Source organism: Gossypium arboreum, chromosome 1 (assembly GCF_025698485.1).
Source record: "Gossypium arboreum isolate Shixiya-1 chromosome 1, ASM2569848v2, whole genome shotgun sequence".
Lineage (NCBI taxonomy): Eukaryota > Viridiplantae > Streptophyta > Magnoliopsida > Malvales > Malvaceae > Gossypium > Gossypium arboreum.
Genome location: NC_069070.1, coordinates 105,857,035 through 105,884,340, shown reverse-complemented (window position 1 = coordinate 105,884,340; position 27,306 = coordinate 105,857,035). Strand labels below are relative to the sequence as shown.

The window sequence follows — 27,306 nt, the reverse complement described above, 5'->3', positions numbered from 1 at the left end:
AAAATATAAGTGTTTCCAAATATAAAGCTCAATTAAAATACTATATACGTACAAATATACATAAGAATATTTGAAATGGAATATTATACAAAATGTTAAAATAATATAATATGGAGATTTTAAAATAATGATTTTTTAAAACAAAGTAGAATTATTAAGGTAATCTTAACACATAAAAAAAATATTAAACGAATTCCCCTAAAAAAATAATACATTGTATAGATTGAAAACTTAATTAAAATAAATTTAAAATAACAGGGATAATTTATAAATAAAATAAACTACTGGATTTAAAATAAGGACCCATGCGTAATGAGCGCGAATTCACAGGGATGAAAGTTGGAAATATCCCCAATCCCGAAACGCTGGGTTGAGGTGCAGGCTTAATTGACATCATGCACAAATTATAAGTATAAATTCTAAAAAACAAAGTAAAGCAAACAAGGTACAATTGAACAACAACGTGAAAGGGAGGACTAAACATGCAATTAACCCTTAAGCACCAAGTGCGCAGATCTTGACCATGCGTGGGTCGGGTCATCGGGTTGTTTACCTACACGGCACCATTTTGAGCTATTGGAATTGGCTTCAAACGGTACCGTTTCGTCTTGTTTATAAAGGGGAAAAAACCCTAAATTGCTAACAAAATAGAGAAGACATAAGCACTCTAATTCTCTCTTCTCTATTCGACCGATCCCTATAGCCCCCTTATTCGCATGTTCTTGCTTCATTTTAGTGACTCACAATGCGTAGAGGAGCTATGGAGGATCAAACCTTGAGGATTATCTGCTTCGATTTCAAAATCACGTCCCTACTTTGATTACGACGAAGAAGACGGGCCTCGACCATTAAGGTAAATTACTTTCTTTCTTTTATTTTAAAATTTAGTGTAAACCTAAAGAAGAAAAACGTAAAAAGGAAAAGAAAGAAAAAAATTAAGACTGGGAATCACCTTTCAATAACTTTCGACTTTATTTTTTTTTTATATGCAATGTGCATAAATTTACAGAGTACAAGCGAGGGCTTTTTATAGCCCAATTTTACAGAATAAATAGCAAAAAATAAAATATTTTCATGCTGTCATTTGTGTATTCTGTTAGTCTATTTCTTCTCGTGTGTTCTTTTGCAGGAACGCCCATACAGAGGAACGAGGGGAGGTGCGTAGGACCGTTCGTGAGGAGCCCAATCCTGGCTAGCTGTTGGTGTTTTCCAGAAGTTTCTGGCTTAGGCTCTATGAGCCTGCGTTGAAAACGAACGGCCATGAGTGATAACTATTGCTGCGGCGCTAATCAGCAATTGGGGTTTGGGCTAGGGTTAGTCTTAGAATGGGCCACCTGTGAATCGGGCTAGGGATTTTAGGTTTTGGGCTAGTGTTTTATTTTTGTTTCGGCCTATGTTTTGTTATTGGTCTTTGGGTTAGTGTTTTGGGCCTTTATTTTTGTAAAAAGACTTGGACTCTTAATTAAGTTATTTATTATTATTATTATTATTTTTCTATTTTTTGGTTCTCGTATAATTTTTTTGGTCCCAGGCGAAATGGGCCTATTACAAATCCAATACAAGGACAAATACAGAAAGGCTACAGTTCACACCCATACCAATGACGTATAGAGAGCTGTATCAGAGCTTGTTTGATGCACACATTGGTATCCATTTTTTATCTAAAACATATGCAACATCCATTTCTCAAATGGTACGACGCAAATGCTCAATGCGAATACCATGTGGGAATCACTGGGCATTCAATTGAAAATTACACCACATTTAAAAAGTTGATCGAAAGATTCATAAAGATGGGAATTGTAAAGTTCGACGACCCATCAGGACCAAATGTGGCAGGGAACCCGTTACCCAATCATGCTGACCAAGGGGTAAATGGGATAAATGAAGGTAGGAGTAAGAAAATCAAATGTGATGTTGTGGAAGTTAAAACCCTACTAAGATGGGTCTAGAAAGAGATGGTAGAAAAGGGATTAATCGTACCAGATTTGGAGGAGAGATTTGAAGGGATGAGGAACTACTGTGAGTTCCATAATAGAGAGGGGCATGGGATCTAGGAATGCATCGAGCTCAGGGCCCTAGTGCTAGACATGATGGACAAAAACAAAATGGAATTTTATGAAGATGTCTAAGACCTAGAAGAAGGAAATATATGCCCATCGGAGGGAGAATCGACAGTGAAGGTCCAAAAAGTCAACTACCCAGTGGTCATCATTTCATGATCGAGAAGCAATGAAGTCGGAGTAGAAATGGCACCAAAGGTCATAACCAGAAACTTTCAGTCTTTCCCTATAAAGACAGCAAGAGAGTTCCCTGGAATTATGACTGTAATGTGACGATCCTGGGAAAGGAGAACCCGACTGGCGCTTTAAGGGAGAACCAGGATATTGGTTTCAACACACGTAGCGAGAGGTGCTACGATTCAGCAAAGGCAAGAGTGGAGTCCCTAAAAGGAAAAGCCTTCGTTGTTGAACAAAAGAAATAAAAGGCGGCCAGACTTGAATCACCTGTTAACGAGCCACTAAATGAAGAAGATGCTAAGGAACTCTTAAAATTCTTAAAGCATAGCGAGTATAGCGTTGTAGAGCAGCTGTATAAACAACAGCTCGTACAATGCTAGCTTTACTCTTAAGCTCGGAGGTACATTGTAGCGCATTGATGAAAGTATTGAACGAAACTTATGTTGCCAATGTCATCTCCGTCAACAAGTTAGATCGTCTGGTTAGTAAAATAAGTGCTGATAATTTCATCTTTTTTAATGATGATGAAATACCGCCAGGGGCATGGGATCAACTAAGGCTCTACACATCACCACCCGCTACAAGGGATATACACTGCCAGGTGTGTTAATTGATAATAGATCGGCCCTGAATATCTTACCCTTATCCACATTGAATAGGTTGCCTATGGATAGCTCTCATATGAAGACCTACCAAAACATAGTAAGGGTATTCGATGGTAGCGAAAGGAGAGTAATGGGAAGAATTGAAATACCCCTGTTGGTTAGCCCAAACACATACGAGGTAGACTTCCTGGTGATGGACATTAAGACTTATTACAATTGCTTGTTGGGAGAGGCCTTGGATATATTCAGCGGGGGTAGTGCCTTTATCACTATATCAAAAGTTGAAGTTAGTAACAGAAGGTTGGCTGGTAACGATAAAATGCAGAAGAAAACATCATTATAGTTGTAACCAGTGACTTGCCATATTTAGAGGCAAACGATGAAGCGATCGAATGTTCCTTTTAATCTTTGGAATTTTTGAATGCAACATTCATTACCGAAGGGAACAGGATCCCAGTGCCTAAGATATCCAAGACTACAAGGATGAGCCTACAATTGATGGTTGGGAAATGAGCCTTACCGGGAAGAGGACTCGGGAGATACCTCTAAGAAAGGGTTGAGGCACCGATGCTAAAAGACAAATGAGACCGCTTCGACTTTGACTTTAAGCCAGATGCAAGACAAAAAAAGAACGAGCTAGAAAAAAAGAAAGAGAGGAGAAGAACGCGTTTGAGCGAGGAAGAGATCAAGTGAGAACCAATGGCCTTCCCTCACATATCTAGAACTTATGTTTAGGAGGAACTATTCACCTTGAACGAGGGATCCTAAGAAAGGAAATTGCGAAAGAAATGTTGGAAAATCTAAACATCAACGCCATACCAGAAAAAGAAACTGAAGAGGGGAATTCATCGAGCATTTGCCTTTATGTACTTAGAAGTGTTCTAAACAACTGGACTGCAGAAGAGATTCTTGTAATTTTTAGAGCTAATTCAATGTAATGTTTAGAACAAACTTATTGCTCTAAGCCTAGGAGTAATAAGAATCCTTTTGTGAAATATGCTTATGTCCAAAATCTTTATTTCAATAAAATGCATCTTTGTTATCATTTTGAGTAAATATTCTTTTATTCTTTCCATTTCATTCATACTCATACTATGCAGATAATTATTCTTAGATTCTTTTGTTCTTTGGAATTTCTTTCAAATATTCTTTTATTTTCCATTCATGATCATACCATACAAATAATTATTCTTATATTCTTTTGTTTTTTGGATCTTCATTCACCCCCATAACAGGTCTCCATATATCAATGATATGAACGACGCTTCTAATAACTTAGAGTCTCCTTTTGAGCAAGATATGTGTATGAAAGATTCTCAGAATTTTCAAGATTATCGAGACTGGGACCTATCTTCTGATCTGTTGAGGATGGTAGAACAAGATGAGAAACAAATCCTACCTCACAAAGAGGCAGTAGAAATTGTAAGTTTATGAGAGGGTAAAGAAGTGAAGATTGGAACTTGTATTACTGTAGAGACAAAGCAAGACCTCATTGAGTTACTCCAAGAATTCAAGGATGTTTTCGCATGGTCATATCAAGACATACTCGGGCTAAGTACTGATATCGTGGTACACCGGCTCCCCATAAAGGAAGAGTGTAAGCCAGTTCAACAGAAGCTCCGATGGATGAGGCCCGACGTTTTGATAAAAATAAAAGAAGAGGTCAAGAAGCAATTTGATGCTGGATTCTTACAAGTGGTTAATACTCAGAATGGGTAGCCAACAACATCCCCGTCCCTAAAAAAGATAGAAAAGTACGAATGTGTGCAGACTACAGGGATTTGAACAAAGCTAGTCCGAAAGATAATTTCCCACTACCTCATATCGACACCTTAGTAGACAACACGGTATACAACTAGATTAAGATGCATCCGAAAGACATTGAGAAGACCACATTCGTAACTGTGTAGGGAACATTTTGTTATAAGGTAATGCCATTTGGACTGAAAAATACGGGAGAAACGTACCAAGGAGCCATGCTAACCCTGTTTTATGATATGATGTACAAAGAAATCGAAGTTTATATTGATGATATGATCCGAAAATATCTAACAGAGAAGAAGGATGTTCAAGTCCTGAGGAAATTGTTCTTAAGGTTGAGAAAGTTCTAGTTAAAGCTCAATCCAGCAAAGTGTACCTTCGGAGCCAGGTTCGAAAAGCTACTAAGATTTGTAGTCAGTGAAAAAGGGATTGAGATCGACCTAGACAAAGTCAAAGTCATACAAGAGCTGCCTCCGTCGCGTATTTAAAAAGAAGTTCGAGGTTTTTTAGGGAGATTAAATTACATCGCTCGTTTCATTTCACAATTAACCGAGAAATGTGACTCCATATTCCGTCTCCTTAAGAAGCATAATCCAGGCATATGGGATGAAGAATGTTAGAAAACTTTTGACAAGGTTAAACACTACCTGTTAAATACTCTAGTGCTAATGCCACCCAACCCAGATAAACCATTGATACTGTACTTGGCAGTATTTGAGAATTCCATGGGATGCATGCTCGGCCAACATGATGAGTCAGGAAGGAAAGATAGAGTAATATACTACCTCAGTAAAAAGTTCACTGAATGTGAGACAAGGTACTCATCGATTGAGAAATTGTGTTGTGCCTTAATCTAGACAACCCAAAGACTAAGACAGCACATGCTGTATTATATAACATGGCTCATGTCGGAAATGGACCCTCTAAAGTACATGATGGAGTCGACAGCTTTGAATAGAATGATGGCTCGATGGCAAATTTTGCTTTTCGAATTTGATATAGTCATGTGAACCAGAAATCTGTAAAAGGGAGTGCAATAGTAGATTTTCTGGCCAATAGAGCTCTAGAGGATTACGAGCCTTTGAATTTTGATTTTCCAAACGTAGAGCTTATGTATGTTGCAACCACAGAAAAAGATTCTCAACAAGGCCATCCTTGGAAACTAAAATTTGTTGGAGCCTCAAATGCTTTAGGTAATGGAATTGGGGCAATCTTGGTATCCCTAAATTGAGATCATTATCCCTTTACTAGTAAACTGGATTTTGATTGTACGAATAACATGGCAGAATATGAAGCATTCATCATGGTATCCGTGTAGCCATAGAACGTAAAATCAAAGTGCTAGAGGTATATGGGGATTCTACACTAGTGATCTATCAGCTCAAAGGCGAATGGGAAACAAAAGACCCCAAATTAATCAATTACCGAAAGCTAGTTCTGGAGTTAATTGAGGAGTTTGATGACAGCACCTTCTGCTACCTCCTGCGAGATGAAAACCAGATGGCTGATGCCCTGGCTACTTTAGCTTCCATGATCAAAATAAATAAACAAGAGGATGTGAAACCTATCCAAATGAGTATTTATGAAGCTCCGACTCATTATTGCAACATCAAAGAAGAAAAAAAGGATGATCACCCTTGGTACCATGATATACTATGATACATGAAAAATCGTGAGTACCCTGACCAAGCAATTAAGAATGATAAAAGGACGTTGAGAAGACTGGCCAGTGACTATGTCTTAGATGGGGAGATCCTATACAAAAGAAGAAAGGATCAAGTATTGTTAAGATGTGTGGACTCTGTTAAGGCTAAGAAAATCTTGGATGTAGTCCATGAGGGTGTTTGTGGAGCACATGCTAATGGTTTTACAATTGCCAGGCAAATTTTGAGATTCGAGTATTATTGGTCCACCATGGAAGGGGATTGTATTAATTACGCCAAGAGATTTCATAAGTGCCAAATTTATGGAGACAAAATTCATATGCCTCCTTCACCTCTACATGTTATGACTTCTCCATGGCCTTTCTCTATGTGGGGCATGGATGTTATTGGGCCAATATCGCCAAAAGCTTCCAATGGGCATTAATTCATCTTTGTGGTCATCGATTATTTCACCAAATGGGTAGAAGCTACTTTATATGCCATTGTCACAAAATCAGCAGTTAGTAAATTCTTGAAGAAAGAGATCATATGTTGATATGGAATACCAGAAAGGATCATGTTTGACAATACGCTGAATTTGAACAACAACACGATAGCGGAGGTCTATTTATTATTTGTTTCTCTTTTATTAATATTTACTACTAACGCTTATTTATTATTTATTTCTTACTACTAATATTTACTTACTTTATCCATCTATCTATTACTTATCTCTTTTATATATATTCTTTCGTATTTCTTTTTATTACTTTATCATTTCTCATATTATATTATTCTTGAGATATCTTGCATTTTATTTCTTTTATTTATACTACTTTACTTGTCTTATTATTAATATCATGAATTAATATTTCATTGTTATAATTGTAATGATTTTATTATAATGTTCCTTCATTTGGTTATATTATCACATTCTCTCATATAGTTATTTTATGTTATTTCATCATTACTACCCCGTGCACTAATTCGAATATGTTGACCCTTTTTTTTATGTTATGCCTCAAAATGAAATAAATACACATCATTTTAAACTTCACATTTGCTATTATTTCATTAAAAGAAAATTTTCAAAATAAGACAATGTTCCATATTTGAAAATTCGAGAAGTCGTACCCTAACTTATGAGGTTTCGATTTTCCTCGTTGAACCAAAGTGATCGAACATCCTTTTAAAATTAAAATACATGAGATTTAAGTAAAATAATAATAAAATGGAAGCCTATTCTCAAGGATTCAAGGCGTCGTGTCCCAACTTACGGGATACGATATGTTGATATCTTGGGATAAGAACGCATTTTATACACATTTTGATTTATTCGAGTAATTAAAAATAATAACACAAAGAGGGATCGTATTTTTAAATTCTTTTCGGATTTTTAATTTTCGACACCAAGACTTTAACTAATCAATTAGCTACCAATTTTGGGCGTTACGAGAGTGCTAATCCTTCCTCGTATATAACCGACTCCCGAACCCGTTTCCTGAATTTTGTAGACCAAGAACTTTTTTTTAGTAAATCAAATAGTTTATTAAAATGATCAAATTACGAGGTGACCCGATCACACTTTTTTAAAAAAGAGTGGTGGCGACTCTCATTTTCGTTTTAAAATAAAAAGTCGACATTTTTAAAAAATAGTTTTGATAAAGATTGATCTAACAATTAGTTAGATTATGGTATAATTCTTCAAGATTATTTTCTGTTTAAGTTTATTTAATAAGTAAATAGTTGTATTAAATAAAAAAATTATTGTGGAGTAAGGATCTCTTGATGCTTAAGTGATATGCTTTATAAAAGATAAAACAACATTTTGTCTTCAACCTGCTTTAATTTTTTTATCTATACTAATCTTAAATTTTGACATTTTTTAAATTAGTCTCTAAATTTGAATTCGATAAAGTGTGATAATATGTCTCAAATAATCATAACTTAAAGATTTTTAAAAGTTTCAACTTTTCTTTAATTATATCTCTATAATTTTTTTTGTAAATTTTATATTTTATATAAAAATTTAGAATTTTTAGTGATGATGTGGCAAAAACCTCAAGTATTATGTCATCATACTTTATTGAAATCAAAATTTTTGAACTAAGCAGGTGAAAGTTGCTAAACTTTAAAATTAACGTGGAGAAAAAAAAGTTTAGTGAACATGTTGGGGAAAATACCAAATTCATAGACTAAAATTTTGCTTATTTATCTCCTTTATAGATATATAATATAAATTAAACTTTAGAATTACGAGTGAGAGAATCTTTGTATTAAAGATGAGTTTGTAAGGTTACGAGGAGTTAGATAAACCAAGTGAAACAGTAGGAGCATGTAAAAGAGGGCTCAAGTACTTATTGTTATCTCTATGTTATGTAGATAACTGTGACCAAACCTCGTTAAATATCAGCTCTTGTGTATAAAATTTACTCTTGCCTTGAGTATTGTTGTTATACGATGATAATTTTTTATTTATTTTATTTTATTATATAATAATCCGATTTGGGTTCCACCCGAGTCTAACCCGATATAATAAAAGAGATGGACTTCAGACCATTAGGGGATTCTCCTAATTTTTCTGCTTCTTGACCTTCTTCTCATCTTTTCATTTCGCTTCCCGTCTTTTTATTTTTGTTGATAAAACAAATATGCTTTCATTTATAAATTCCTTGACATTGAGATTAAGTCATTTATTGATTAAGAAATGGTAAATTGTATTAGATATGTGGTATTGTTCACAAACTTTCTTTTACAATTTTATCTTCCAATAAAAAACATCTCATTTAAGAGATACTGGTTTTTCTTTTTTTACTTTATAAAGCAATGATATCCAATCCTTGGTTTATTGGATGCAGGATTATTTTTTCCTCACCATAACAGTAGCACTCAGCTTCGTCATTATTAATTTTAAGAAATTATAAAATAGTTATTGAATTATTCGAAAGTTTTTATTCAAGTAATTAATCTGTTAACATCGCTGTTGTATAACATTCTCTATTAACACTACCTGCATTAGTCGAAAACTCTCTCTTTCCTTTTTATCTACAGTTCAATTTTTTTTATGAAATATATTTGAATGTCATGAATTTACAAATCAAAATCTAAACAGTTTTCTTTTATAATCTTCAACACCGGCCTTCAGATCGACTTGGATCTAAAGTTCTTCTACTCACCGATAGATATTGATCCACCATACACATTATCAAATTATTGCTTGAAGCTCGCTAGTTGAACTTTAAAAAGAAAAAAAAACTTAACAAGAGGCCTTAAATAAAAAATTTTAAATAGCTTCATTGACTTAATTTTTTTAAATAATTTTTTAAGAATAAGTCAACAAAATATAAATGGTTAAGACTGTGGAATTTAAAATCCAAAAGCCTACCATTTAATAAGTATATGGAAAGGGTATGGCATGGATCGGGCCATATTCAAAACATTTTTAAAATTATTATCCAACCCAATTTGAATAGAGACCAAACAAATTTTAATAAATGTAATAAGTTGCTTGGGCTCTGTAGATGTTGAGAGTAATGTTTTTACATACATTTTATGTTACACTTTTTCTTCTTTGCATGTTCGTTGGCATGCATAATGAGAAGTACCTAAGCCACTAAGAAATCAATATCAAGCGTATCATAAAATCTGAAATTTAAGGTATAATATAGAATTTTTAAAACTTAATTTTTTAAAATACATTTTCTAATGTATTCTTTTTCCAATCTTTCTTTCATTTTATACTAATATCAGTGGATATTTTGTATTTTATTTTCAAATAGTGAAGGCTTATCAAACATTACCGAAGTTAAGTCCTCCCTGTTAGGTAATTCATTAATAAACTACAACTTAGTTAAGTCTTAATTATTTATTTAAGGACTAACATGCAAAATTTTCACGATAGAAATTAAAATTTGTCACTATATTTTAGCTTTATTAACATACTGTTAAAACTAAAGGTAAAATTACTATTCTACTTCAATTCTATATTGAATTTTTCACTTCACTTTCATTTGATTTTTGATTAAATTTTACTATTCAATTTTAATTTAAATTACTTAAATTAAATTTAATAAAATATTTATTTATTTTAGAAATTAATCAATTAAAATAATACTAAATATTAATAAAAACTATTATTTATAAAAACAAATCAAAATATTCTTTTCCTATTTTTAAAAATTTTCAGATCTTCCTTCAATTAGATAACTTAATGTTCGCTATTAAAATAAAATATTTCAAATAATATTTTTCATTAAATTTTGTTTTCAAATAATTAAAATCAATATTTAATGGTAAAATCTTATTTTGAAAAAAATCAAAGTTAGTGGTAAATTTAATTAAAATTCCAAGTTTAGTGGCTCAATTTATTCATATTCTTAAAATATAATGACTAACATCAATTAAAATAAAATATAATTGTAAAATTAAACTATATTCACTTATGACAAATTTACACTATATATCTTTATTTAATATAAATTACATGTTTATTACTTGATTAATATATTTAGATATATTAATTTGTTATACAAAAATTACTTTTAGTATATATTGTTTGAGCTTTTTACTACAAGAAGCATCTTTAATTTATGGGATTGTAATTGAAAATTATTAATTTATTAAAATAAAGAAAAAAATGGTATTAAAGGAGAAAGAAAATAACACCTTGACCATCCTATCAGCTAAGCCATCCGGGTCATCTTGAGCAATCCTTGAAACATAGTAGGTTTAACATGGTAAACATAAAGCTTGAAACATAGTGCAAGGTCCACCATCGCATCCGCCAGCAGAAAAAGTATTATAAAACCCTTTTACCATATTTTAGATTCATTTTAATTTTTTATTAAAAATATGGTAAATTAATTCTTATGTGTTAGATAGGTGAGCAAAAGAATCCCCATTAAATATTTGTTTTGGTATTTATATATAATGTATAATAATAAATTTATTCTTCAACCTTTACACATTTATTCAATTTGATCCTTACTCTTTTATTGAAAGTAAATAAGAAAATTTTGAAGCTAATAAGGTTAAAGGGTCAAAAGGGTCTTAGTAATGAATTTTAAAAAAATTAAACCCTTTTAAAATTTAACAATTATTAAAAATTATAAAATTATAAACTACATTTATAAAAAAATTATAAAATTTTTATTTAAAAAAATCAATACCAACCCGATAAAAGAGTAGGGTCAAAATTTTTAAAAATCTTATAACCATTAGATTTTAATGGGTTGGTATTGTTATTTTTAATAAAAATTTATAATTTTAAAATAAATTATCACTCCATCTATGATTTAATTATTAAATAATTTTTATAACTCTATTTTAATTTCAATTTTTCTTTCACCAACATGATAACATTTTGACATTTTGATAACATGTTAAATAATACTTCCTAACATGATGACATTTGAACGTGCTAAGAAAAATGACAATATGAGTTAGAAAGTAATCGGAGCACATTTAATATTCTTAATCACATGAATTTACCTATTTAAATTTATTTTCACTGTTGAGTATTTTTGAACTTGCCAAACCTTTAGCTCCATTTGGACTTGAAGTCTTTGTTGAAGTTATCGGTAAGTAAAGCAATCTGAGATCTTCTATGTTGTGCCAGTTTCAATGGCCACTGTCTTCACCACCTGTAGAGCAATGTTCTTTTCTTTGGATTTACTCCTCTTTGCTTCATCAAGTTTGATTTCAAAAGGTTCGAAGAGATCCAATCGGTTCATCAATACGCATTGTATCAATGTCTTTGACTTCTTCAATGGCAGTGGCCTTGATGCTAAATCTGTCAAATAGTGAATGAAGAACCTTTTTAGCCAATTTAGCATTAGTATAGTCTCCTCCAAAGGCAAATGCTTGATTAGACAAATCACATAACTTGGAATAGAATTCTCCGATGGTTTCATCTTGCATTCTCAAGTTTTCAAATTTAGTAGTAAAAATTTGAAGTTTGAATCTTTTAACTACACTTATACCTTCATGTGCATTTTGAAGCATATCCCAAGCTTCTTTTTCACTTTTGTATTTATAGATTTGCTTGAACTCTTGTTCATCAACACCATAAAAGATGGAATTTTACTGTTTTTGAATTAGCACTTTTGAGCCTTTCCTCCTTAGTAGTCCATTCAGCCACGGGTTTGAGTGCTTTGACACCAAATTCTTCAATAAAAGGATGCACCCAACCATTCATAATAGACCTCCAGGCACGTTCACTAGTTGCCTTAATAAATGTTATCATTCTCACTTTCCAAAATGCATAATTCAATCCATCAAGTATGAGGGAACGAGACAATGATGCACTGTCCATTCTTGTCAAATATCAATATCAAGAAAACCACTAGATGTGTTTAGTGAAAGGCTTTGAATACAAATTGATATTTTGACAAATAACACAAGCAATGCCAAAATCATTCAAACTATTTCAAGCACAATAATGTAAAGTGTAAAAAAACAAATAACACGGAATGTTTACGAGTTTAGTTTTCTTACATCTACAAGGTCTTGTCTAAAAAGAATATTCACTATCTTAGCACATTATACACCAAGTGAACCCAAGCTCTAACACGCACTAATGTTGGTTTCTTACTTTCTAAGATATAAACATCCTCCCTCAAAGTTTTCCATTTGAAAAATTAGAACACTTAACCAAGTAACACGCTTGGCTATTACATAATAATGCACTCTCGATTTAGGTTCCTAACTGAACAAAATAAGTGCTTTCAACTCATGTTCAAAAACTTATGCAATTTTACATACTTTATATGAGTATGAACTTAATAATATAATCTCATCTATTCAATCAATTGTCCCTTAACATAAGGAACATAAATATAATATAAATCACATTGGATATGTCTTCCAATTAGCTAAGGATATCTTCTCATTTATAGACTTGATTCATTTATTAATTTTAGGGATGTCAATTGAGTTTGATACAATCCTAACAAATCTTCGAAATATCATGCGTAAGTAGACTGAATATCAATGATGGGCTAATAAAAATCACAATAAATTAAAAAGATCATAATCCGATCATATTTATTGCCAAAATTTACCAATCTAAACATAGAAATTTTCCAATTCATCAGAACTAGAGGCGGTTTATATTATCTAGAAACTAGTCCAAACATTGAATGAAAAATGACTCAGTAAAATCAAATTATATCCTAATCAACAATGATATATTCAGATAATAAGTATCCAAAATTTCATATCTTAATGCAAGATAACAAATATAATATTTTACTCTAAATTGTTCAAGCCTGCAGTATATAAATTCACAAAGAAAACATCAAATATTTTTTATATCCAACGGTTTAGTATATCCATTACTTTCTCTACTAAGTTCCTACATCAAGTATATTTTGAAAACTTGCATTGATAAATTTATTTTATTTTGCAAAAGAAGAAATCAATTAAAACCCAAATTTTAATAAAATAGGTAATATATATATAAGGGATAAATACTAAAATTATACATGAACTATAATTTAATGTGTAATTGTATATATGAATATTTATTTTGTATAATTTTACGCATGAATTTTTAATTGATTCAATTATTATAAATTATTAACACAATTATTGATATAACATTATTTTATGTTTTTATATTGCATACATAAATAATTATATTTATCCACTGTAAAATAAATTGATGTATTTATTTTTTAAATTTATATGATTAAATCAAAATTAAAGTTTCAAGTATACATTTAAACTACAAATAAAATTTCACGTGTATAATTATACTAAATTAAAGTTGATATATATAATTACATATTAAATCAAAATTCATCTACACTTTATATATATATATAATTCTCACCATGAATCAACTTTCGGTGCTTATCGGATAATTATTCACGAACAAATCGAACTAGACAGCAACAGTCGCAAAGGATGCCATGCTCCATATCTATGTTGTCATTGGCACATATTAATTTATAGAATCTACAAACTGAGGACATGAACCATGCTGTTCTGTCGGCTAACAGTGGAGAAAACGTTTGTCAGATTACTCAAATTTAATTACTTAGACATGACAATCATAATCTCAGTGTCAATTGGTTGATATCTGCCCCCGCTAGTTAGAATCCATTAAGAAGCTAAAATATAGTAACTTAAAAAAAAAAAAACAATATAGAAAAAGACGTGTCACAAGAGCAATTAAGTCTTTTTATTTGAAAATATGACTTGGGGGGAAGGCATGGATTAGTCTACATTTTGAACTCTAGTGACCAAAGCAACCAAAAATAGCAGCCATTTGCCATATATTTTACAGTACTCGAAATATTTGCCGAACTTTAAATCACCGTGAAGAAAATACACCCCCTTGTGTTCTTAAGCCACTTTAATAACAAAAGCCATTAATCAAAATTTCGGACTTTGGTTTTTGAAAATTGGCACCATTTGTAAGAAAATAATCATGCCTATACATAGTTATGAAGAGAAATTTTCCAATTTTTTTTTTTTTTTACATTTCTTTCTCTATCTTTGGACTTGAATATGTTTTAGTTTGGTAGTCTTAAAAAGTCTTTCATGGTTAGTGAGTGTCTACTAACCCAAAAGAAAGATATGTCAAAATTGGGTAGCAATGTTAGCTTCCCTAACAAAAGACTTGAAGCTTTAATTAATTAATTAATTAATGAGGTTTGGTCTCTTTCTATACTCATTAGACTTATAGAGATTGCATAGACTAATTTTCTATTATCATAATTGTTTTATAAAGATTAATTATATATCTCAGACAATATTAGTGTCTTCTTTTATAATATGATAAAGGATACCTTTAAATTTTATGTGAGTTTAATATTTTTGGAGCAATTTTAAGGATTGCTTTATAAAAATCAAAATTTGATTGACGAAGAAATGAAGCTCATTTCTTTACCAACTAAACTAATTTTTATCTTACATATATGGATCTTTCATTACGTCAAATTGACAAGTTCACGACCCTTCAGAAAAAAAAAAGAAAAAGAAACTGTAAAATCAGTGTCATCCTATAAATAAAGTTGTATAAATGTCAATCTATGATGTTATTATATTGAAAAGGCACTAATTTGGGCGGATCACCTAAATCAAAAGACTTATGTTGTTTTCATGAACTAAATAGAGGGAGGTTTAGACATGCACGCCATGAATCTCACAACATTCCACTTGCTATAGTTAACCTTCGAATATCAAATGTTAAGGAGATATTGTTGTTGACATTTAGAAAAGATGTTTTTGTTGCCTCATTTGACCTATAAATCCTATCAATTTAGCTACAAACTAATATTTTTAGCATGAGATGTAATTCCTTGTTATTAATTATAAAACTGAGACCTATCTAGTCCCTAGTATGATTCAAATTTTCTCTTCAAATAACATTAAGTAAAACAGAGACCTTTCGCTTAATAAATTTGTTTTTTTTTTTCAATAAAAGACTTTAAACTTTGTCAATTACTGAAAGCCTGAGAAGACATTTTCAATTCTCTTTGACAAATCGCTATGAGATTTACTTTTTAAACGTTTGAATAAAACTACAACCTATGTGTTTTTGGTGAACATTATTTTACGTTCTTTTCATGTATGAATATTATTGATCTATATGTGTAATGATTTTTAAGTTGGATTGTATTTTACTGTATAATTATTTTAGAGAAAAGATTTTGAGATATATATATACACACACATAAGACTGAATAGCAAGAAACATAACCTAAAAATACCTAGCTTTAATTTATATAATAGATTTGCTTGTAATATTTAAAATTTTTATCATGAGAAAAAGTGAAATTATATTATTTTTTATTTGATATGCGTAAAGCACCAAAATTATTTAGATTTACGCTTGATGATATCAACAAGGTGTAACACGTATACTCTATATGAGACCAGAATTGAAACTTTTTCCTTTTAAATCTGTTCAAATTTAAATATATTTTCCTGCAGGGAAAAAACAGCAATTATCTTAAGAAAGAACTTTCTATATATGGAATTTTATATGTTCTTTCTGTACTTAAATGATACTTTCAAAATTTTTTATAGAGGAAAGGGATTAGAAGTAAACTTTCATGAATGAAAATACATACCTAACTTCGAATCAAATATTTATAATAAACAATATATTTTTAGTTAAAATAATAAACAATGTATACCTTTTAGGTTTCAATAAAGATCTACTTTTTATTTTAAAGAAAATAAATTATTAAAATAATCTAAATCTCCATGTTTCAGCTTATTATTCGGTTTCAAAAACTTTTAGAATTCTCTGCATTCAGGGTGCTTAGGTATAAATTTTCTAATCCAACTTTAATTTAATATTTGATAAAAATTAAAAATTTTGTTGATAAAAAATAAAAAAATTGTTTTTGAGTCAACTTTCCCAATTTTTATTGGTTTTAAGGCTCTTGATTTTTTTCTTCAATAAATAAATGTTTCGAAAAAAACACATGATTTCGTCCAACCATTGTAAGAAACCTTGAATAGTTTTTCAGTCTCTAATTGTGTGTACACTCATCTCATGTTGAACCTCACGTGTGCACCTTGAGGAAGTGTTGGAACTAAATTACATCAAAGATTTATCAAAACTAACACGTTGGCTAGAGCAATATTCATACTTCTGTATAATACCATTTACAACCAATGCACTTTGACATGTAGCTTCTTCGAGGACAATGTTATCATTGTAGCTACGTAAAAATTTTACTTTCGGTCATTAATTAAGGTGATTATTTGAAAATTTAAAAATCGACTTTCGATTTTATTAAAAAGGGAGTCGCTACCGATCTTTTTTCTAGGTGTGACCGGACACCTAATAAATCATCCTTTTTTTAAAAAAGAAAACTTATTCTTGCACAAAAATGAAGGCCGTATTTAGGTCTACGTCAAAAGTCCAGAGAAAAATTAGGGTTCGGGAGTCGGTTACGCACGAGGAAGGTATTAGCACCCTTGTGACGCCCAAAATTGGTATCTTATTAAACAAGCATTGTCTTAATTTTCAAAATTGCAAGTTCAAAGTAACATTGAATCGTGACCGAGTAAAACACGAGAAATTTCAAGTTTCGTTTTCTTTTGAGAAGGACATACCGTTTTAACACGAGTCGATTGATATTCACCCAACATAGCAATGAAATCGATGACATAGTGTTTAAATCGGTACGTTGCCTTGCTTATTGAAATAAATAAAAAAACGAATAAATATTTTAAAATAATGAACAACGAGGTAATATATAAAAATGGGCGGGAAACGAAAGATACTAGTTGGAAATACATCAAGGCACATAATATATAAAATAATAATATTAAAAACAATAACAATGCACGCGATATTAAATGTAACAATAGTATCAAATACGAGAACACAATGAGAACACAATGAATATACATATGTAAAAAATGACATTAAGAGTATGTACATAATAGAGGAGTGAAAAAAATATTTACATAATAATACTAAATATAAGTACAAACATATTTAAAATGAACACATACGACATACTTAATAGTAACAAATATAAATAAAACTATATACATAATGGTAATAAAAGGATAGATATATAATATAATATGAAGAATGTATATACATAATATGATCAAAATACGTAGATGGAATAGTTTAAGAAATATATATGCATGAGAACATAAAAATAAGAGCATAATAAAATATATACAATATGTACTGTACTAGAATGATAATAGTATATATATAAAAACTGTACACATGCTACATAAATACGTATATATATATAAAAAAATAAAAGCGTGTTAGGAATATGTACATAAGATGGTATTAAGAGCATAAAAATATAATATTGAGAGCATATATACATAATATATAACACATAGATGATATATACATATACATATATAAAATAAATATTGAAAATGTATGTACATAACATATACGGAATATATATCTACAATAATATTAAAATAAAATAACGAGTGGTAATAATGAAAATAATAAATAATATAATGATATATGAAAATAATATAATACTATTATACAAGTATAAGAAAATATGTACTAATATTAATAATATAATAGGAACAAATAAATGAAATAATATATACATGATATGATATTAAAAATGTACATGTACATATAATAGTATTTAAAATATATACATGAGATAATATGGAAATATGTACATGGTATAGTATATAAAAATATAACTAATGACATTGAAAGTATATATATATATATATATATATATATATATATATATATTTATATATAAAACATATACGATATATGCATATACATTAGAAAAGATAACGATATAAAACGAACTCATTAATACGCTTCAGAGATATATATGTATATGGGTATAAATAATAAGGATAAAAAAATACTTAATATAATACTTGAAGTATATACATAATATGAATACATATATTATAATATTAAAATGTATACACGAGATATATATATATAAAATTATGCAATGAGATATATCGATAGTGATGATAGTAATATTGAAATAAAAAGCAAATATAATAAAGATATTAAAATAAAATAATAAGGTAACACCATCAATATATATACATATACGTATATGATAAATATACACTACTACATGTAATAGATAAATATAATAAATATATAGAGAGACTATAAATAATAAATAAAAGAATAACAAAATTAATTATTAAAATATCAAAATGATGAAAAGGGTTAAGATGTAAACAAAATAGAAAGCGCGGGATAAATTTTAAAATAAAAAATCAAAGGAGAAGGACTTATTTGAATAGCGCACAACAAAGAGGGATCAGAAGCGCAATATTTCAAACTATCAAAAATTGCACAGTGAGAGGGACTCAATTGAAAAGTGTAACAAACTTCAAAGTCGAATTAGAAATCCAAATAAACTTGATTGAAGAATAAGAAAAATGCGGAAGGGCCAAAAGCGCAATTAGCCCTTCCACTAAAAACACGTGGATCCTAGCAGGTAGGGTCGGGTCGACCCGACCCAGGGAAAAACGACGCCGTTTCAGTACTTAAGTGCAGGGCCTAAAACGACGCCGTTCCAGACCCTTATAAAAGTTAAATTTTTTTGAAAACTTAGTCATTTGTGTGTGTTGAAGAGAAAAAAAAGGAAAGGCTTATTTTCTCTCTGGGGAAACCCAGAAGCCGGCCACGAGGGCCACCGCGTGCCGTCGTCGCCAGCCACCGTACACGGTGGCCGGAAATCGCAAAGGTATGGTTTTTTTCTATATTTTTTATTATACTTTTATGTATTATGATGTATATATATATATATATATATATATATATATATATATATACAAATTAGCGATTTTGAAAAAGGGAAAAAAATCAAAATAAAAGTAAAATGAATAAGAAAACAGAATCACCTTTAGGTATTTTTTTTTATTTTGATATCTTTGATCTTCCGATTTGGTGTTATACCTGTGCTTTTTATTCAGTTTCTTGAGTAAAAATCCCTTTTTTATTGATGAAAAATCCTCCCCTTTTACAACTTCTCATTCGGGCTTTATAACCCTTTTACATTCATTTCATATTATTTCTATTTTGTCTTCTTTATGGATTGCAGAGGATGGGCACGGATGGTGGAGTGTGTGATGACTCAGCACGCGCGGGGCGTGGTGGCCGACATGGTGGAGCAGTGTCAAGCGCACATGGGGCAACGGCGCCAGAAACCCTATGGTTTCTTGTAGCACCCCAAACCCGGCCCAGAAGTTATGGCCAGATCCGGCATGCCACATCAAAAACGTTAAAAAAAAATTTCCATTCTAAGTCCGAAAATCGTACTTGATGTTCAAAAGATTAATTCATTAAGGGTTAAAGTGAATGGAAGTCATGCACCGGTAGGAAACCGGAAAGAGGTGGTGAGTCCATCGGATTGCTAAATACCAAGCTCCTTCGGATCCAATCCTAGACATGCATACGCCATTGCCACACCTTAACGTCATGGATATTTCTAGGAAACCGATTTGATTAAGTCACTTTTAGGAAAAGTGATTAATTTTGGAAAATACTTTCATTGCGGAAGCTTTGCTTGTTGTCGTGTTATTTTGAAATCAACTGTTGTTTTTGAAAACGCGCCTAAAGCTATCCAATTTCAACAGTTAAAATAAGTATTACCTATCTTAGTAATACATATTAAAAACCATCAAAAATAAATAAGCGGCCTTATTACATTTAAAAACCCAAAACCTCAAACGTAATTAAAAGGATGTCCAGTTCACCAGAAGAAAATCAAACTTTCAGAACGGGTGGCCACTCCGAATTCCCTCACAGCTTCAAGCCCACTATGGTTGGGGATTACCTACGTGGATGAAAATAAAAGGGGTGAGTTTGGGGAAACTCAGTGTGTAAATTAACCCAACCATAGCCTATATCAGCTTAAACCACAAAAATAGAATAAGTTGGCCTTAGCCCAGAACAGAATTCCAAATAAAGCCCATAGGCCCATAACAGAACAGAACAGATATTACATGTTTATGCAGAAACCCAACCATATCCAACCGTATACACCCCCGTACCAACCTTACACCGTGTGGGGAGACAACTCGACCCACCCAACTGCTACACACCACAAAATTTGCAGCATGGCTGCCAGAACAAATAATGTGACAGAGTCACGGATCTATGATAATCGTGGCAGAGCCACCAGAACAGATATATGTGGCAGAGCCACCACATCAGATATTTGTGGCATAGCCACCGTAACGCTTCCTCCATAATATAACCCATGTCCCCATGCAATGAGATATATAATCATGGCATACATCATACGTAATCGATCGCTATGCTTTTCAATAAAATTAACCCTACGGGTATAACGGTAATTTTGCACCTAGGGGTATAACAGTAATTTTCCATACATAGGGGTATTATAGTAATTTAGCTACTTTTAGGGTTTTCATGCATATCCTAACTATTTACGTACTATCAGAACACTTACCGCGCATACTTACCGAATTGGGCCCATTGGCCCATGAACCCGATCTTTGGGCCATTAAGCCCAAATTATCAGAATGTACGAAATCACGCGTACTGCAGTTTATTACTTTAGATTACCAAATATACAAACCCAACTATCTTACGAGCATTCGCACACTCGCAAATTCCCAAAATACCGACTTTTCGGCATTTTGGCTTTTCGGCTTTTGCCAATCTAGTCTATGGGAGGGTGTCAGTTACACACCTGTTTGTGACGATATGCTGACGAGATCCACACACGAACCGCCTACAATTGGATTACTAACACGTTAATCTAACTATTCAAATACGAACTATGTATTAACCCCTTACAATATTCGACCAACCACACCTACAGATCATAGTAAGCTTATAAGAAATCAATAAGCAACTCATTAACAAATTTTTGTCAATGTTTGCCACATAATCATAATTTCATTGCAAGCTGTCTTCCTGAGCAACAGTCACTAAATCATTTATGACTAGAGCTACGAAACTCCAAATCAAGTGCCGTTAATTTTACCTGAAAATAGACTCATATATCTTATATCCATAAAATTTTCAGAATTTTTGGTTTCGCCAATCAATACCAGATTTTTATTAAAGTTTCCCCTGTTTCACTGTTTGACTAATCTGACCACTCTTCATTACGAATCAAATTTCTCATTGTACAGAATTAAAAATATGTTCTTGTTTATTCCATTTGAAACTAGACTCATTAAGCTTTAATTACATAATTTATGCAGCTTCTAACTCATCTCCTACAATTTATGGTGATTTTCCAAAGTCACGTTACTTCTGCTGTCCCAAGCAGATTTATTACCAAATTCACTCTTTCACACCTAACTTGCATGCTTGTTATTTAAACATGTATATCACCAATCAATCATCACATATATATGATTTTACTTAAGTATAATCTCCATTTCATCATTTTAAAGCACAACATGTTAGCCGATTTTTTTTTCCTTTAGCATCTAAGGCACATGCATGCTCATTTGTTTGGCTCAACTTCACCTATCTTCCATTTTTCATCAAAAGAACATGAAACAACAACCATTTCCTTCATTTTAATTCATGCCTAAATGCTCACAACACAACTAAAAATCAAAATATACTTCAAGAGTTAAGGTAGAATCAAGAAGAACTCATGAACCTCAAAATAGAAGCAAGGTACCAAGAACTTACCTTCAATTTTCCTCCTCCTAATGACCGAATACTCAAGAGCTTTCTCCTCTCCTTTCTCTTCTCTAACTTTCAGCTATGATGAATAAAGATGGACAAAACTTTGTTCTTTTCACCCCATTTTCTTTTAATAAAACTTCATATTTCATCCATTTAATTCTTTAATACAAAAGACATGAAATTCTTATCATGAAACATTTACCTAACCCATTATCATGAAACACTAACCTAACCCATTATCATGGAACATTTACCTAACCTATTATCATGGAACATTTACCTAACCTATTATCAATTTGTATCAATTTGTACCATAAATTATGGATATCAAGTGTACATTTTGTCTACAACAACATGATGGCTAGCCACTTCATGTAAAATGGGAGGTTTGTCATGCAAATCCTCCTATTTTGCACTCCTATTTATTTGGGCACTTCAATTTAGCCTATAGCATTTTCAAACATTTTCACATAGGTTCTATTTCATAATTTCACCCCCTTTTTGTTATGGAACAAAAATTAACTAAAATTACCTGGTTCTATCTTAAGTTTGGGCTTTCTAGAGGCCCACTAACATAATTAAACCTATGCCAACATTCACAGGATTCCCGAAAATTGGGGCGTTACATTTCTGGCTTTCCAAAATTTTTTAGAGTCTTGGGCCTATCGAGCTTCACTGTTTTGGGTTGGTGTTGGTTTTTAAGTGTTTAGGTTAGTTTGGGTTTTGGTTGTAACTGGGTTTTGGGTATTTGTATTTGGGCCTGGGCAATTTAAATGGGTCATTTGGTTTTGATTGTAAACAGGCCAAAATTGGCTTACAACAATCATCGGCAAACAAAAGGTGCATAATCGTCGAACCATTTCTACTTAACCTTGTCCTCGTAACGACCCCTTTTATTTTGGCTTTGTTTAACAAGTTTGAGTGTTATTCATTGTATAATAAAAATAAGTACGACTATAAAGGATCTCCCAAACGGAGACCTCGGGTCGATACAATATGTGAATAACACTTCCCACTAGCCACCAAAGACAGGTTTCAGTACAGACAATGCATGATCTAACCCATTTGTGATCAAATCCCACATGCAAGATCATATTCTCCGCAAAAGGCCATCCAACTTGTTATATGCCTTACTTGAACTTTAACGCATGTTGGATAAAAGAATATTGCAAAAAAACTTTGTTAGTACTGATTGAAAAATAAATAAAGAATTAAAAATATAATTGCATTGTGGAAAACCCACTACTTTAGAAACGAATTTGTCCTGATCAATGTTGTTGTGTAGTAGACGTTGTCCAATATTCGTACACCTGAATAAGGAAGGTGGAACTCAATTGATATTACTCTTCTCAGAGAGAACATAGTAGGATCAATTCTCAGGAAAGTTTGGAGGGGTCACAATTGGTCCCACTTAAAACCTAAACTCCTGGACAAAATCTTCTCAAATGTGATTCACGAAAAAATGACAGAATTTATAAGAGAATCGAAAAGGAACGAAGAGAAGTAAAGTGCTTTCAGATTAGTGTCGTTTTCTTTTCTATGTGAAAAATAAGGAAATTAGCCCTTTATTTATACTAAAAACAAAAGGGTAAAATGGTAAACATGTAGGGGCAAAAGAGTAAAAAAATGCAGGGATAGTTTAGAAACTGGCCCACCTTTCTGTACGCAACAGTGAAAAAATATAACTGTTCTAGATTGTTCGTAATAGTAAAAAATGGGAAAAAAATAAAACTATTTTAAAAATATTATTTTTTGGAAAAGTAAAAGTTTTATCCAAAAAGAAATACACACGATACGTGTCAAAGACACATACAGGGACCGGGTGGGCGGCAGCGTCGTGCGTGTGTTAGGCCTATACCCAATTACTGAATGAAAGTAAGAAGTAAAGCTATATAAAAACCCTCTTAATAGCTTGTACTTAATCAATGTGGGATATACCCACTTACAACAATCCTTTGTATTACCAACAATCCCCTACTAATGCAAAGTAATTTACAAATTTTGTAAACATGAGGAAAAGTAGAGATTTTTTTTCCAGTTAAAACGTGAGAAGAGCAACAGTGAAATTAGTTGCTTAAGCACTAGTATCTTGTGGATTTAGACTAGTAAATAGTGAAATAAGTGATTCCTCTCTTTAACAAGTGAACGAATCTTGAACTTGTTAAGATAGGAATTAACTCATGACACACAACTAATCTCAGATCCAATTGATGCTCGTGATAACTCAATAAGTTTTAGCCAATCCACCTCAGGATGTTGGTAAGTGTTATAGAAAAACTATCCAAAATGTTTTTCATAGAAAGTGGCTAGTCCTTCACACTTACGTAGGTGATTTCATCAAGTTTATCTCAATATAGACCACTCGAATTAAGACTATGAAATCATTAAGAGCTTCTATTAAACTTATCCTCTCAAATTTAAGCTTGCTAAATTTATTAAGTCTGTCTTAATGAGACCACCCAAACTCTAGGATATGAACTCATTATTCAACCTCTTAAGTCGGTGAATTCATCAAGTTTGTCCCAATAGGACCACACAAATTCTGGGCTATGAATTCATTAAGAGTAAAAACTCATCCTTACATATGTACATCATTCGCCATAGGGATAGGTAAAATTTATACTATGAGTCTTTCCATGATTTTGTTTGACCACATTGAACTTAGAAACTGTGTTAGGCATCCATCATGAATTCCTCAACCACTGGGCTTAAGACTCATCCCCCTCGATGAATTAAGAACCATTTTCCTGCTTAACCTTTTAGTTAGTGGATCAACGTATTCCAATGAGAGTACTCCATTCTTTATTAATTTTTGAGATTATTTGTGCATTTTTAGGAAAAAACGAGTTACTTGTTTGTTCGTTAAGTGTTGCTGAAATTGTCCTTGAAACCTAAGTTCAAATTCCTTCCCTTACACCATTTTTATTATTTTATAAATTTTGTTTCAAACTTATAACATCCCAAATTTTTGGTTTAAATTGGTAAAATTATTTTAATAATGAGTAATTGGCCTAGTGGTTAAGAGAAAACAAGGAGACAATACACTTTGCTTAGAAACTCGAGTTTGATTCCCTTCCTTTGTAAATAGTTTAATTTTGCTAATTTTTCTCATTCTCCTTATTTTTGTACTGCCCATGTCCTTTAACCTAGGTATAAATATAAAATTTTCACTTATTTTTCATTTTTAAGTCAAAATTTCTTCTTCCCTAGCTGTTCTCCTCCCCTTTCTTATTTTTTCTTTCAAAGTTTCTACCTTTCTCCAGGATTTCATCACAGTTGTGCCACCTCATTGTTAGAGTATTTATTTCTTGTTTTTTAGTCACCTTATTGAACATCTAAACCTCCTAAACCAGCCTTATTTTCTTCCCTAAACTTTTCTTTTTGCCGCTTTTAATAGCCACCTTTACTGTCCATTGCCGCCCTTTCTCTTTTGTTCGTATCAATGTCGGTAAGTCCTATTTTTTCTTTGTTGTTGTGCTTTATGTACCGATATTTGGCTTCTGGTTTTACATCAAATAAATCATCATTCCAACCCTTAAAATTTTTATTTTTCATTGTCCAAAGATCCCTCCTTGTGCCACCCCAGATCTGCCTTTTCTGTCGCCTCAAGTGGTGTTGCCAACCCTTTAGAACACCATTGTTTTGGGACTACAGTTTCTCTTCAGTTTCCGCACCTACTATTGTAAGTTTTTATATTTTTCCCTCTATTTTTATCTGATTTAGACGTTCCTAATTGAGTAATTAATTAAGATGTTCATCCGACAACTCAGAACTGGGTAATGGGTAGTGCAAAGTATAAACTTGTGTGAGATCTTGCATCGTTTGGCTTTGTTAATAATTTATACTTTGGCTGATTGCTTTAAAGTCTAAATGGGGGGTTTTTGGTTACTAATTTTTGGGGATTAATTATGTTTAGGTTCTGATTTAAACGTATCGGATTAGTAGCGACTATAGATCTCGTTTGCGCGTACATTTCACATCAAATCAATGTAAGTAGCCTAGTCGATTTGGATCTGAAAATTATTATGGTAATGCTGATTTGATTGAACCTTTTAGAAGTTATTTTAGGGATGGATTGGTGGCATTTTAACTTGATAAATATTGTATTTTAATTTAGGTTCAATTTAAGTCTAAAGGAGGAATCGTGAGTTTCGCAAGTAGTGCTGCGGTTATGCGAAAATATGGTGTAGATTCCAACCTATAAAATTTAAATCTTAAATAATATTTTTAATACTTAAAACAATATTTAAGTTTGCTAGTTGGACTTAGTTAAATGGCTAAGTGATTTTAAAGTGGCCAAATCAAATACTTACGAGCCCTAATTGAATAGCATGTTTGAAAGGTTGCATGAGTAATTGAATGGTTGAATGCCTGTTATTGGTATGAATTAATATGAATTGTTTGGTGATATAATGTATGTTGGTTGTATGAGTAGCATGTATTAGAATGAAAATGAAATGTATGTTTGGGTAAAATGTTGTGAAATATACTAAATGAAAGATTGCTACACACATTGTAAAATTGCTTATGAATGATAATGAAACTATAACTTGTTGGAATGTCACCGTATTGATGGTGAAATTGAATGATTGATAAGTGTTATTACTGAACTGAAGCGAATGCTATTATGAGAGCATGTAAATATGTTATTGAAATGGGAATGTAATGGAAACATGATTTCGATTGAAATTTGTATGACATATTGCACGTGCATGGGGTGGGATTATGTGGATAAAGGAGGAGTTCCATGGAGTAATGGCGGCATATTAAGTCCGCATATTTGTTTTCAGTGCACTACTATAACATTTCGAATTAGGGCGTAGTCAAAATAGTAATTTTGGGACCACAAATCCAACATTAAAATAATTATTTCACGATCATTATGCGGTCTAAGATATGAAAATGAGCATGTGTTAAAGTTTCATGAAGAA

The 27,306-nt window shown here is 31.7% G+C and overlaps 1 long non-coding RNA gene across 1 annotated transcript; it reads right to left on the bottom strand.

Annotated features, from left to right (window-relative positions):
• Positions 1-20,325: 20,325 nt before the first annotated feature.
• LOC128285166 (uncharacterized) lies at positions 20,326-22,537 on the bottom strand. The gene is made up of 3 exons (XR_008275604.1): positions 22,379-22,537; positions 21,417-21,458; positions 20,326-20,534 (listed from the first exon to the last, which is right to left on the bottom strand). It is a non-coding gene; the product is annotated as an uncharacterized LOC128285166 (long non-coding RNA).
• Positions 22,538-27,306: the final 4,769 nt, after the last annotated feature.